General features: G+C 40.2%; 1 protein-coding gene across 3 annotated transcripts in view; it reads right to left on the bottom strand.

The window, feature by feature from the left end:
• LOC124785202 (organic cation transporter protein-like) overlaps positions 1 to 12,247 on the bottom strand; it is a 332,709-nt gene that overhangs the window by 56,604 nt on the left and 263,858 nt on the right. The window contains exon 1 of one of the 3 annotated variants that reach the window (XM_047254163.1): positions 3,595 to 3,613. The exons of the other annotated variants lie outside the window; for them this stretch is intronic. The gene's annotated coding sequence lies outside the window, so the exon portion shown is untranslated. Of the gene's footprint in view, positions 1 to 3,594; positions 3,614 to 12,247 lie in introns of those variants that run through there. 3 annotated transcript variants of the gene reach the window in all.

Here is a 12,247-nt window from a genome sequence, read left to right as displayed (position 1 = left end):
AGGTTTGGTTGCACACAGCTTTCTGTTAAACACATGATTCCCAGCTGCAAGTCTAGTTTTCCTTTCTTGACTGTGTGTCATGTTCTCGTTGACTAGGATATGTTGGTATTTGTTTTATTTGCTTAATTTTCTCCTGGACATTATTGTATTTAACTACCTTCCCTTTGTCACAAAGATAATATTCTGGGTATTCTTATTATTAATTTTCATTCCAGCTATCATGGTGTTCATTATCCTACTTTCAGCTAAAAGCACCATAGTGTCATCAAACTTAATGCATTAAAACCTTTCACCAATGACAGATACTCCTGTTTCCATAAAAATATTTCTTACAGCCTCCTTTGCTTATATTAAACAGAGTTTGAAATAAATAACACACATGTCTGATTCCTCACCCCAGCAGGCTTTTATTTGTCCTCATATCTCCTTTACTTTTTGCTCTATTTTCTTCATCAATTTTCTTTCCTTCCAAATCACGTCATCTTTCAAAATTACTAAGATCTCATCCCACTATATCCTAAAAATTCATTTTTAAGTAAACTGTTGCTTCTTATTCCTTAATATCTGTTATGTAACTCGAACATTCTTTCTATGTTCTGTATGTTTGATAAGACTCAGAAGTTTATACCATATGCAGTAATCGCGAGAACATATGCATAATAAGTTACTACGAGGCAATTACTATTAACACACTGATACAAGTACCCTTAGAGTATGCAGATGGAATTCTTTTTGCCGTCATTATTATATGTTCGCTCCATTTCAGGTGTTTGTCACTCATCAAAAATCTGCATTAGTTTTACATCTTAACAAGTCAGTGTTTAAATAAATATAATACAGTTATTATTTTTGTTTGTATAGAAATTCATACTGTTGGTCTTCGTTATGTTAATAGTCACTCTACTCTCCTCTGACCACATGTTTACATATTTTAGTATGTCATCAGTTGCACTCAGCAGTAACTCTGGAGTCTTATCCATGATTATTATATTGCTGTTTTCAGTTAACAGAATTTTATCTCCCATCATGATACTTTCTGGGAGGTCATTAATATACCTGTAGATGGAAAATAGAATTGGTCCAATATAACCCTTTGTGGAGTCCTATTTTGATATGTTAAATATCATCTGATAGATTGCTTCTTGACACAATTGAGATTTCTATGACTGGAACTACCTCTTTGCTACTCGGCTAATGTCTCCAGTTTATGGTCTATTTTACTGAACACCTTGGACAAATCTATTAAAAAAGTCCTGTTAGACAGTCACCACTATCCAGGACCTCGGCTGTACTGCTATTGCTGCTTCTGTATTACTGCCCTGTCTGTATTCACACTGTGACTTCATTAGCAAGTTATATTATTAAGGAATTCCATAAGTCCACCTTTCTTTCCACCATCTCTGAAAATGAACAGAGATATTGGTCTATAGTTTTCTGTTTCAGTATAATTTTCTTTGTGTACTCATAAAACTCTGGTTAGCTTTTAGTATTCAGTACAGGTACCTACGCGGAATGATTCTTTTATAATATCTGGTAAGGCTTCTTTTTACTATATATGCATTCCTTGAGAATACACACGGAATTTTTTTGATCTGCACACAACACTTCTGACTTCCCGCTCTGCTGCAGGTAACACGGGACTGAGTCTGCTGTGAAGCTTCTAGAATGCAATGTGCATGATTCCACAAAGCTTAGCTATACTCTTGTTCCAATGCCGCTGAAGTAACTGTTTATGAAATTGCCCGGTTTCCTCAAGTAACAAATTAACATTCCTATATCTGTCATTTGGAATTTATGTTTAAAGCAAGTTGTCATTCTTTTCACTACTTTCAAATTGTATCAAGCCCTCACTGAATATTTGTGCTTTTATCAAGTAGTACTTCATTATACACAGCTGCATCATATGCAAGAAGTTTGAGGTTACTATTATTATTATTTGGCATGTCATGAAGATCCAATGCAAAGAGTAACAGTCCCAACACACTTCCCTGGGGTATGACTGCAATTATTTCTACATCTGTTGATGACTCTATCTCAGATCAGTACTGAGGTAATTCGCCCCCCTCCATCCTCTCCCACAGGCGCAACTGCCAAAGAGAAGCTGCCCCATTTCTGCAAAATTATAATTTTTAAAGTAGGTTTAATAAATGCGATGCACTACTGAAAAATATTAATTGAATGAAAAACTTTGTACACAACACAGTAAATGTGTCAGTGTATGAGAGTAATCCAATAAGTAAGTTTCCCTGTTTTTTATAGGGCAATCTGAACTGATAACTGTTGACAATGCTTACCGCACAATCTTCCCAGTACACTGCCAGTTAGCGTGGAGTGACCACTAAAAAGTGTGCTCACTTGTGGGCTGCCCTCTTATTTTCGCACAGCAAGACAACTGACCACTTTCAATACACATCAGGAGTTAAACCGTGTCTATAGAACAGGCTGTAAGAACATTCAAGAGGGGATGAGGCCGAGTCCATCATTTGACTCCGAGACAAAACGCCAGAGTATATGGAAGAAATCTGGCGAAAGTGCCAAAAAAAAAGGGCAGGGTTCATACATTTGGCAGGAATGGTCAGGAGGTATTACCCATTCACTATCTGCCTCAAAACACCACAATGAACGCAGATGGGTACTGTAATGTCCTGCAAGCTGCCATCAAAATAAAATGTCCCAGACTTTTGTCTCGCTCAGTTGCCTCCTTTATGACAATGCTTGGCCTCATGCAGCTCGAATGACCCAGGTGGATCGCGGAAAATTCAACTGGGAAAGTTCCTGCATCCTCCATACCCACTGAATCTTGCTCCAAATATTCTCACATCTACTAACATAAAGGTCACCTTGGAGGTAAGTACTTCAACACCGATGAAGCCACATCCAACAGTGAACAGCTGGTTACGTGCACAGGGCCCAACATTGTACAATACTGGTTTGGAAAAATATGTGTCGTGTTACCAAACATCCTTGGAAAAACATGGTGACTACGTAGAAAAGTAATGGAAGAACTGTACAATGTCAATAAAATTATTTCACCGTGATAAATTGTGTGTAGTGTTTTTATAAGGGAAATTTAATTATTAGATGCCCCTTGTAGTAAACTGAATAAACTTTCTAAAAATGGAGGCTACTGTGCTTTAGTACAATGTGTAATAAACGACAGATTATGTTGTTCCCCATAAATTACAGATTATGTTGTTCCCCATAAATTATTAAATGTGCGCAAATTACAGGTGACAAATAAACGAAAATGAGCTATAATGAAGAGTTGAGGAAATGTCTCTCTTACGTTTGTTTATACGTGGGTCCAACTTATGTGAACGGAGTATAGCTGTCTACTAGCACAACTCGACTGTGATGTTAACAATCAGTCGTCACAGAAGGCTTATTCTTCAATTCTTGGTTATTTACATGCCAGATCGCACCAACCAAAACTTGGAAGCCACAGAAGAAGTGACAGGAGTGGCAAATGTATTACACATCGGCTCCACTTTCTTTGCTTACGTCTTCCACTATCGCATCTCCCTTCAGTCTTCAGTCAGCAAAAAAATGGGAGGCTTTCGGCCAAATAGCATATTTGCTGCAGCAACTGCTTACCAATCTTAGTGATCCTACAACGTCGTAGCGAAGTAGCAGCAAGAATTCCCCCGTTGAATACAGCGTGTGCTGCACAGGCGGCAACTGTTTGCACCGAGCGCATTGTTGCCACATAAGCCACGTTAGCGATAGACGTCTGTTCGCTAGTAGTCATTCCTTTATGATGTTGTTTGGATGAAATGACACCTTGACAACAGCTTGGGTCACCGTCACGGGCTGATGAACATAATCTTTCTTGTAGGAAGGAGATAGGGGAACGATGGTCACGAGAAGTCATGTCAGTTTTTGCGTCCCTGCGTGCTTCGCTGAGACCTATCTCGCCAACCTCTCGGTTTGTCCCAGCTCCATCTATAACATGCCGCATCCTCCCTACCGAAATCAGTCAAATTTCGTTCGATGCCCCACATGCTATTAATGTGCGCTGGTATGCTACTGAGTCAAATGCTTTCTGGAAGCACAGTCAATCCTCCACAAATGAATATCGAAGGTTGCAGATGAGTATGAAAGCAAGTGGGTCGCGATATGTTGTGAATAATGGCACAGTTTGACCCTCGTATCGGCGGAAATGTACACGATAAACTTGCCGTCTCAGTCATACCGCAAGTGTTGGTCGAATTTAGCGCCTGTATGTAGAATGCGTGCGCTGATGCTGGACCTGTTAGCAAGTCGAAGTCAACTCATACAACCTATTAGTCACATGTTAGCATTTGTGGAGTTCTTAATTCCGCCTGCAGTGCTTACGAGATGGCAAGCTACGCTAACATTCGAGGCGCCAACCGCCACATCAGTGTTTACAAACACGCTGATAACCATAACTGAGCTAAACACGATGCATGAAGGGCAGAGGCATAGCTACCACCGAATCAATGTGATAGAGGCCCCAGCCTACAGGGGCCCAGACATGTGTTACCACAAATTCGTAAAATGTTTTCCACAATCTCCCTCGGGATGAACGCTTAAGTCTTAGGCTGTACTCTAAACCGGGCGCTCAAATGTTGGCAACACTGATCGTCTCAGATTTCACGCGGCGCTCGTCAGCAGACAAAAATGATTACGGTATGTCTCGCTTTCCAGTTGAATGAGAACATTTTACACGCGTTTATTTCAATCGGTGCGTGCAAATCTTCTTTCTTTCTTTCTTTCATGCTTGTTTCCTGCAGTCTGACAGGGTCAGCATGGTTAATCGGATTTGGCAATGTTAGCGGAAGGGATGGCCGGATGCCCTTCCTGCCGCCACCCTTACCCCCCAGGACAGAATTAGTGTACCCCAACTGTCTGTGACTAGTATAATCCATGGAATAGCGCGAAAGTGTTCAAATGTCTGCGAGCCCTGTAACTGAGGCGGGATGTGTGGACCAGCCCGATGTGGGATGTGGAAAACCGCCTAAAAACCACATCCAGGCTGGCTGGCACACCGACCGTCGTCGTTAATCCGCCGGGCGGATTCGAACCGGGGCCGGCGCGCCTACCCGAGTCCACGAAGCAGCGCATTAGCGCTCTCGGCTAACCTGGCGGGTCGTTGAAATCTAGTGATTATTTGTTCGTTAATAAGTTCAACTGTGAAAGAAAGAGAGATTACCCCAGTGGAGTTATGAAAAGAAAAAAGAAGGAGGAAGTTATAAAGAAATTGCCCAAAATTTCTTCATTTTTTTCGACAATTAGATTCTGTGAGTGATTTATTTTGCAATGGTACTAAAAACTTATCTATCCCCAGGGAAAAAGTACTTCTTGTTTATAATTTAAGTCACATTATGTAGCGTTCTACGTTGCGTAACGTAGAACTCATAAGTATCATTACACGTCGCCGCGGAAATGTACAACGTAAATAATTTTATTTGAATTATAGTAACAAACCGTAGGGTTTGATGACAGTTGCGCATGCGATGCATGTCACGTGAGAGTAGCAGCGTGTGAAAAGTTGTATCTAGGTGTATCGTCTAGTCGAATAAATTGCACGAGGTAAATACATCCGAGCAGCGCGTTCGCTAGATTTTACACAAGCAATATCCACCTTTATAAGAAAATACATTCCACAATTTTATATTCACAAGTTTTCCCACATCAGGTGTACGTACATGGATGTTTAAATTTACGCGCTTCATGAAGAGTGTATTAATTTAATAAGTTTTTTATCGTACAAATTAACAAGATGGTGATACAATTAATTTGTTTACAATAGTGAACTTATATCAGGAAGAGATCTCTTCCAGCCAACACATTTGGTGTGGAAAGGGCGATGAAAAGTGAAATCACTCAAAGTAAATTTTATTAAGTATGTAGTGTCACACACTTGCTAGGTGGTAGCCTTTAAATCGGCCTCGGTCCGTTAGTATACGTCGGACCCGCGTGTCGCAACTATCAGTGATTGCAGACCGAGCGCCGCCACACGGCAGGTCTAGTCTAGAGAGACTCCGTAGCATTCGCCCCAGTTGTACAGCCAAATTTGCTAGCGATGATTCACTATCTACATACTCTCTCATTTGCAGAGACGAGACAGTTTAGCACAGCCTTCAGGTACGTCATTTGCTACGACCTAGCAAGACGCCATATTCAGTTACTATATCTTCTGAACAGATAATATTGTGAATCATGTACCGTCAAGAGCGACGTTCCTCATTAATGGATTAAAGTTAACTATCAAACTAATTAAATCCACTTTCTGAATTCTAATTCCTTGTCATGTTCCAGACCTGACGTCAGTAGAGACCTTCCCTCCTCACGCCAGCCTGCGTGAGCTAAATCGCGTGCATTTCGGCCTCCTCTCGTAACACGGTGTTGGCTCTTCAGCCAACACAACAAAGTAAATATTTAATAAAATAAAATTTTAATCTGTAAAGTACGGCATTACTGTTTAACGTCGTCAGCGCGAAATCGTTCAAGACGAAACAAATTTGGTCCAGGCAGGAACACATTACTTCTAAAACTGTTAACACGAATATCGGTTAAGGCGAACTCTTTTTCAGTCCAAAGCGTAATTTAAATTTCATTTTAACACAAACTTTCAAGGTTACAGCAATTTTTTCCGAAATGAATCAAGAAATGAACTGCAGAGCTAACTACCCACGGTTGACTCATTTCTAACGTATTGTAGGTCGGGAGCCGTGATTATCAACATGTATGGTACATTTAACCAAACGTTATAAAAGTAAGTTTTACAGATATTTGCGCTTTGTCACGCATTGTGCTGATACCTCTAACAGCAAAAAATTATTTCCTTGGTAGAACTGGCGCAACGAACATTCGTTATAAATAAGGACGATAATCGAATTTTTCGAGTAAGATTGATGACTTTATGGATTATAGGTTAGACGAAAACGTCTGAATCCGCGATATAAATTCCATGGTGATATGTTCGATGAGTTGACTTTGCTGGTTACATATTCCCCAAGACCAGTAATCTCGTCTTAAAGCTGCAACAAACATTTGTTTCTAATTTTGAACATTTGTTTCTAATTTTGATGCGCCTCGGAAAACATCATAAGTTAATATGCTTACATAGTATTTATTACGACATTGATTTGCCATGAATGGAGAGTATGAAAAACCGCGCGGGGTGGCCATATGGTCTATGGCGTCTTGTCACGGGCCGGGCGGCTCCCCCCGTCGGGCATGGGTGTGTGTGTGTGTTGTTCTTAGCGTAAGTTAAAGTTAGACTAAGTAGTGCGTAAGCTTAGGGACCAATGACCTCAGCAGGTTGTCCCATAAGAGTTCGGTTGTGTTGGGGGAAGAGAGCAAACAGCGAGGTCATCGGTCTCATCGGATTGGGGAAGGAAATCGGCCGTGTCCTTTCAAAGGGCATTTGCTTGGAGCGATTTTAGGGAAATCACGGAAAACCTAAATCAGGATGGCCGGACGCGGGATGTCCTATCAGTTCACCAAGAAAAGAAAGACACGTTTTATAGAGAAAAAGAACAGGAACACTACAGTATACGCAAAGTGTAACACAAACGAACAGATATATCCCTCGATATACACCAAACTCACAGAGGATTACAAATGGGAAGAGCACAGATACAGTGAGATCAGTCAACGCACTTTGCAGTTTTGCAGATATTGCAAATTTGTATTCGTGTGGAATGTTTTTTGCAACTAAATCGCTAACACCTTTTCGTAACACTCAGGCCAATCACGGTTACGTCGGTGACCGCGCAGCGGCGAATTCTATTTTACATTACGTTTTAAAATAAGTGTACTATTTTCAATCTCCGGTGCGGACTTGGTCTATTCGATTCCAAAAAAATCTTCCCTCTGAGCTGCTGAAACGCCGTTCTGGCGTGTTCCAGCCCAAATTAAGCCCTGTACTCCAGTACTTTACTCACATTTTGATGATCCCCCTATATTCTGAAGGAATCTCGCCCGTGACGCTTAGAACTTTTCGTGGTACTTTGTAACACCAACCAGTCTATGCACTGATTATTTGTGTTGCGCTGCAGTTACGCCGTGTATGTTTTATTGTTGCTATTACCGCTTTGTTGAGCGCTAAGTTGAATTTTTAATATTACTAGATGCGTGAGGAAGGCTTTCCGGGCACAGTATCTACTACTTTCTCAATGCCTTTTAAGGGCATGTAACAGGTCGTCTAAGTTTAATAAGTACCGTATTTTAAATGTCAGGCTTCTATTCATGAATATCTTCATCAAAACCGTCTTACTTTAATGTTATATCCTTTGATAGAAAAATGTACCACATATGAATATCAATGACTTTGCAAAGAAAGTGCTTCCACAAAATATCACTAGTAGTCGTCGGACCCCTCCACAGCAGTCGTGCGGCACGACAGGAAAATGGTGTATGTGTGTGTGTGTGTGTGTGTTTCGCTTCCACTGAATAAAATGGCTCAATTTAGGGCTATTTATTTCACTCCCACCACCGCACCTTTGTTCATCCGCCTTCTTCACCTCGCACCCCCCCCCCCCCCCACCCCCGACCAACACCACTACCGCAGCGATCTTAAGACATAACAGCCTATAAAATATGCCCCACTTTGACGTTGCTCGTCATCAAGGAGGCCGGGCCTATTTTAAAGTTTAATTAAAATATGAGATTTGTTTAATTAACTTTTTAACCCTACACTTTTGAATAATTTCCAGAAATTCTCAAGATTAATTGTACTCCATTTAATTTTTAGATTCACCTGGAACACATTGTCTGAAAGAGGTTCGGGAAATAGGAGAAACCCATACAGAAGACCTTAGTAAGAGTGAGGAATCTCATAATAAAATTTCGTCAGACAGGCGAAATTTTGGTGACGGCCTTACTAAATGTGAATGAGAAACGATTTTTAAATTGGACCCATTTAAACCACAAGGGCCGTTTTCAAAGAATCCAGAAACAAAGCTATGTTTTTATCCTATCATTACTCGTATTTCGATAACGCTGGTATAAAAATTTCAAGGCCGTGCTATGTTATTCTATTATTTAAACAAACAGTATTGTCACTTCTGTTGGTTGTTTGCAGGTGGTCCAAGCAAATCATATTCCTCGGCATGGCTTAATGATGTTTCAGTTACAAGCAATGTTACACAATCTATATCTGCCCATGAAAATTCACAGCAGCCTTTTAACGCGGCTCTTTTAATAATTGGTTACAAGGAATACCACCGGTACATTACATCGTAGTGCAAAAGGGGTTAAAACTGAAATTTTTAATACTATAAATGTCCAAGTGTAGAGGGCAGAGTTACGATGGAGCAAATGTTATGTTGGGTGTGTATGGAAGAGTACAAGCCCTTAAAAGAACATGCGCCATATGCCAATTATACTCATTGTGCGGCACACGCATTAAATGTAATGATGCTACGAAACGTGTTCCTGAAGAGTCAGTTTTTTTCCATGATTTGAAAAAATATATACCTATTTTGGCAACAGTATAAAACGCTGGTCAATTCTGAGTAGCCGCGCGGGGTAGCCGTGCGGTCTAGGCGTCTTGTTACGGTTCGCACGGCTTCTCCCTAGGAGGTTAGAGTCCTCCCTTGGACATGGGTGTGAAAGTGTCGTCCTCAGCGTAAGTTAGTTTAAGTTAGATTAAGTAGTGATAAGCCTAGGCATCGATGACCTTAGCAGTTTGGTCCCATAGGAACTTACCACAAATTTCCAATCCTGAGTAATGGTAAATATTTAAAATATAAATTACCCTTAAGAAGGTATGTCCTACTAAATGGTCTTCAAGATACGACCCTTTATCGGCTATAAAGAAAAATTATGCATTAATAATGAAAACTTTGTACCAGATAAAGTTAATTTCCAGCAAAAATGACGAGTGCGACAAATGTAAAATTATAATTAGTATTTTAGAGAACTACGACTTTATAATGCTTGTTGCCTTCTTTAATTCATTATTTAAAATCATTAATCTAGTTTCTAAGGCTCTACAACATGAAAGTAATGAATTACAGAAAGCTAGTATCTTACTAAGTAATGTTTTGAATAGACTGAACGAAATAAGGAAACAAATTTCATTCCATAGTTTGCTAAACGAGTCTAGAGACCAAGCAAAAGAGTAGTGCGTAACAACTGTTTTCTGAAATAAAATACAGAAGATGACGAAGCGATATTTCGATGAGTTATCAGGAGATGAGAGAATTTCAAACGCGGGATCGTACTTCAAAGTCAATTTGTACTATTGCTCTTTAGATATATTAATATCTCAAACTAAACAATGATTTCAGAGCCTCTGTGGCCTTAGTGATACATTCGAAGGGTTACGACCGGAGAAACTCTTTATCATTTTCAAATGAAACAATAAAAAAGGAAATGGAAAACTGATTGCTAAATACGGTAAAGACATGTCATTTGATCTGTATGAACAATTAATTTCTTTGAAAATGTGCTTAAAAACTTAAATTCAGAGAATCCATTCCATTAAGGAACTGACGGAATTATTACTGATTAAATTCAGTAGCTTTGCACCCAATTTTCCGGAGGTAACAGCAGCATGTTTCCTATTTTTGACCCTTCCTGTAACAACTGCAACAGATGAAAGAAGTTTTTCGAAATTAAAACTGATTAAAAACTATATTAGGACTTCTATGAGCCAAGAACGACTTTCGGACTTTGGCAGTGCTGTCTATACATGCAGAACATCTCGAAAAACTAAAATGGTCTTCAGCTATGGATGATCTAATAAGTAATTTTGCCGATAAAAGGCGAGAAAAGTGTATATTTGTCTGTCTGGCTAACTTGGCTTCTAGGAGCATCAATTGTAAATAATTACTTACCTATGTAACCTATACAATAAATATTTATTTTATTCAAAATGAGAGTTTTTGTTTCTTTTGTGGAAAATCTTTACCTTAAATTTGAGCTTTGCCACAGTCGGGTAAAAGTGCCACGCGACAAATTTTGATACATTGCCCATTTAAGGTACGCTAAGCCACCGATCAAGTGCATTACCTCATTAAGGGTAACGCCACTGTGCGGGAACACTGCTAACAGCATACAGTTCGAAAGTCAGGGAGCAATGCAATCGTCAAAGAGTAGTGTCACCTATATTACTTAAAAATGCAAAACGAAGGCATCTGTAGCGAATGTCATCTAACAATCGGTATAAAGCCTACATTTTGTATGTAAACAAAACCACTGACAGTTTTGTTCCGTGATATTCTATAGCTATTCCTGTTTTATCTTAAATGCCTGGTAGACAACATTAATAGTGACCTCAGACTTAGTGTTTACGGGATTAGTAACAGAACTGTGTGTGATTTACATAATTTAGTGACACATTCTCTTCATCCACACAGTTCGGAAATGAAACGAGTTCTTCTGGGGCGAAATAATCAGACATCAGCTCAGTTACGTTGTTTCCAACAAAACCGCGTGTAAATACATGGTCTATAATCTCGCAAAGTAAGCCCTGGGAGCCGGTTTCTCCACAACGTGGGAAACAACTGTTTCAAAACTTGTACAATCTACAGGGTGTTTCAAAAATGACCGGTATATTTGAAACGGCAATAAAAACTAAACGAGCAGCGATAGAAATACACCGTTTGTTGCAATATGCTTGGGACAACAGTACATTTTCAGGCGGACAAACTTTCGAAATTACAGTAGTTACAATTTTCAACAACAGATGGCGCTGCAAGTGATGTGAAAGATATAGAAGACAACGCAGTCTGTGGGTGCGCCATTCTGTACCTCGTCTTTCTGCTGTAAGCGTGTGCTGTTCACAACGTGCAAGTGTGCTGTAGACAACATGGTTTATTCCTTAGAACAGAGGATTTTTCTGGTGTTGGAATTCCACCGCCTAGAACACAGTGTTGTTGCAACAAGACGAAGTTTTCAACGGAGGTTTAATGTAACCAAAGGACCGAAAAGCGATACAATAAAGGATCTGTTTGAAAAATTTCAACGGACTGGGAACGTGACGGATGAACGTGCTGGAAAGGTAGGGCGACCGCGTACGGCAACCACAGAGGGCAACGCGCAACTAGTGCAGCAGGTGATCCAACAGCGGCCTCGGGTTTCCGTTCGCCGTGTTGCAGCTGCGGTCCAAATGACGCCAACGTCCACGTATCGTCTCATGCGTCAGAGTTTACACCTCTATCCATACAAAATTCAAACGCGGCAACCCCTCAGCGCCGCTACCATTGCTGCACGAGAGACATTCGCTAACGATATAGTGCACAGGATTGATGACGGCGATATGCATGTGGGC

The sequence above is a fragment of the Schistocerca piceifrons genome, chromosome 1 (genome assembly GCF_021461385.2).
Source record: "Schistocerca piceifrons isolate TAMUIC-IGC-003096 chromosome 1, iqSchPice1.1, whole genome shotgun sequence".
Classification (NCBI taxonomy): Eukaryota; Metazoa; Arthropoda; class Insecta; order Orthoptera; family Acrididae; genus Schistocerca; species Schistocerca piceifrons.
This window is presented reverse-complemented; position numbering and strand designations above follow the sequence as displayed.